Below are 3,238 nucleotides of genomic sequence, written 5' to 3'. Positions count from 1 at the left end.
CCTGACACATCCTTTATCCCTCCTCAGAGAGAAGGCACCGTGACTGGATCAAGGTCCACTGCCTGGCCTTCCTGGCCTTCCAACCTTCTCCCTTCATGTCGGAGCTACACTGAGCAGATACACAGACATGCCTCCGTGAGCCCCCAGGGTGAGCCAAAGCTGTGCGTGGGTGAGCACTGCCTCCACTCTCCTAGGACGCCAGAGGCCCTGTCTAGTGAAACACTGAAACCCACAGCTGAAGGTTTCAAAAAAAACAGATACTATCTCTTTAAGCCAGTGGTTTCGTTTCCTTGGGATAAACATCCAGAAGTATGATGGCTGGATGCTGCGTTGGTTCTACTTAATTTCTTTTTTTTTACTGCTTATAAACATTTGGAATTTTATTTTTAAAAATACCACCAAAACATCACAACCATGAGCATTGTTACAGTTAGAGACCCTCTTGGTTCTGCACAATGATACTGAGCGTGCTCACAAGGGGTTCCTATTGTCCAGTCTTAGTTAAAGCACCATCTTTAGAAGGAAAAAAACCAGAAACGAAAACTCAGCACACTACCATTTAACTTGTTTTAATGTTTCTTCACAAATGGTGAAAAAAGTATAGACAAGGAATAATCATAATGTTGTAACCAACATTATAAATACAGAATTATACATTTAAAACATTTTCCAGTTTAAGAAATAAGTCTGGTAGTCAGTGCATCTCTGCATCTAGTAGGGCGAGTCTCTGTGCTCCTGATGGTGTTCACCTTGATCCATTTTCCCGGGTCCTCCATGCCCTCCTCCGCTTCCTCCCATCTATTCCATCAAAGGTCCAGGAGGATATCTAGGGCCACCTTGTTTTTCTCCACCAAAGCCACCTTGGTCCATGCCCCAACCACCACAGAAGCCACCTCTGTCTCCACCATGGCCACTTCTGAACATGCCACCAGGACCACGATGGTCCATGAGACCACCTCTTCCTCCCCACATGCTACCGGGGCCACCTCTGCCATGGCCACTACTCAGAGGTGGGGAGGGTGTTGGGAGGAGGCCTTTAGGCTTTGGGACCTTACACTGGCTGCATTCTCTTCTCCAGGCAAAGTTGTGGTTTCCACACCCCAGACTGGGTCTCTGCCAGTCTCCTGCTCGGTGCTGGACATTTCCTCCTCCAGATCAGTTCCCTTGGGAACCCCAGGAGTCTTCTTGAGGGTAGCCTTCTCTGTCTCCACCATGGCCTCCCATGTGACCTATGGGTCCCTCAGGACCTCCTGGGCCCCCTGGACCCCCAGGGAGCAGTGGCGGCCTCCCCCTGCCCTCTCTGGACAGCATGCCCACCCAGCATGCTGCTCATCGGAGGCTTCTTCTGAGCAAGAGAAATTTTAAGTTTGCTTCCTTGGAAATCTTTCCCATCAGACCACTCCAGGGCATCCTTGGCAGTTGACAGATCTTCATAGGACAATGTAGCATCACCTTTGGGCTTTCCCGTGTCCTTGTCCAAGTAGATATGGATTATGGGTCAACCACTGGAAGAAGTCTGCTGGATCATCTAGAGTCACGTTGTCATTTAATCCTTGCACATAAATTGCACCATTGTCAGAATCTTCATGTGGATAAACGTTTGGGCCTAGATCAAGATTCCGTCCTTCGTCCAGGGCTCCACTGGGCTTACTGAAGCCACCTCGCTCTCCAGCGCTGCCCATATCACCACGCCCTCCTCCCTGCCCACCTCTGCTCATGCCTCCATGGTCAGTCCCTCTTCCCCTGCCCCGATTATCAGGGCCCTTCATGCTCCGGTTCTCCCCTGGTCCGGAAAATCCTCCAGACTCCTGCCCACAAACACCTGTGCTACTTGAGTGGTCCTGTCGGAATGAACGCTGCTGCCCGCAGCTGCTGCTCTGTTGGCTATAAGGACTTGGAGCCTGGCTGTAGGATCCAGTTTGGTGGGGGTAACTAGTGGGTGGTTGCTACCCATAGCTGCTTTGTTGACCATAGCTACTCTGCTGTCCATAGCTGCTTGGCTGCCCATAGGTGTTCTGCTGAGAGTAACCACTCTGAGAGTAACCACTAGTCAGCTGTGTAGAGGAATAGCAGGTAGGAGGATAGGATGGCAGTGCTGTGACTGGCTGCACTGGGTAGCTCCTGGGTACCTGGGGATAACCTTAGTTACTCTGCCTGTATCCCAGGTTGGGCTGGTTGTAACTCTCTGTGCTGGATTGAGGCTGACTAATCTCAGGGGGTTTGTTACCATCCTGTGATCTTGCAGGCGCCGTAGCTATGGGCTGTTGCCCACACTCCGGGTAAGCAGGCTGAGTGCCATGTGCAGACTGAGCTGCACAGGAGGCCTGGATGGTAGTGACTGTAGCAGTGGTGGTATCATAAGCACCGGTGCCATACCCCTGGACAGGCTGACTGTGTGCCTGGGGGCAGTTGGAGCAGTGTAACCTATGAGAGGCTGTCCATAAGAAGTTGCATAGGCTGTCTGCCCATAGGTAGCAGTGGTCTCAGCCAGGGTATAGCTTACATCAGTGGACTGTCCATAGATTTCATAACTTTGTTGCCCATATGCCTGGGTGGTCTGTGCATATCCTTGAGTGGGCTGGGTGGTGTGAGCACTATAGCCCTGCTGGGCTGCAGCTTGGCTGTAGGTACTGTAATCCGTGGAGGCCATTTTCTCTCCTTCCTTCTAATTTCTTGAGGAACCTACAAGCTGTTTTTCATACTGGTTACACCAGATTGCATTCCTACCAACAGTGCACCTGTCCCTTTTCTCCACATCCTAGTCAACACTTCTTTTTTTCCTTCTGATAATAGTTATTCTAGCAGATATGGTGTCTCATTGTGGTTTTGATTTGCAGCTCCCTGACAGTTTGTGATGTTGAGCCCCTTTCCATATACTTGCTGGTCACTTGTGTATCTTCTTTGGAGAGATGTCTAATCTGGCCCTTTCCTCGTTTTTAAATTGGGTTTTATTTTTTAATTTATTTTGCTATTCAATGACATGAGTTCCTTGTTTATCTTGTATATTAATTCTTATTGGATATGTGCGTTGCAAATATTTTTTCCATTTGGTAGATCGCCTCTTCATTTTGATGATCTTCTTTGTTGTGCAAAAGCTTTTATGTTGATTTTATTTTTGTTGCCTTTGCTTTTGGTGTCAAATCCAAAAAATTCACTGCCAAGGCCAATGACGAGGATCTTACCACATTATGTTTTCCTTTGAAAGTTTTACAGGTCTGAGTTTTCAAGTCTTTAATCC

At 48.6% G+C, this 3,238-nt stretch overlaps 1 pseudogene; it reads right to left on the bottom strand.

Moving 5' to 3' along the window:
* Positions 1-711: 711 nt before the first annotated feature.
* LOC118998996 (RNA-binding protein EWS-like) lies at positions 712-2,653 on the bottom strand (annotated as a pseudogene).
* Positions 2,654-3,238: the final 585 nt, after the last annotated feature.

The sequence above is a fragment of the Sturnira hondurensis genome, unplaced genomic scaffold (genome assembly GCF_014824575.4).
Source record: "Sturnira hondurensis isolate 20B ecotype Veracruz unplaced genomic scaffold, ASM1482457v3 Scaffold0014432, whole genome shotgun sequence".
In the NCBI taxonomy this organism is placed as follows: Eukaryota; Metazoa; Chordata; class Mammalia; order Chiroptera; family Phyllostomidae; genus Sturnira; species Sturnira hondurensis.
The sequence above is the reverse complement of the archived record's forward strand: the minus strand, read 5'-3'. Positions and strand labels throughout refer to the sequence as shown.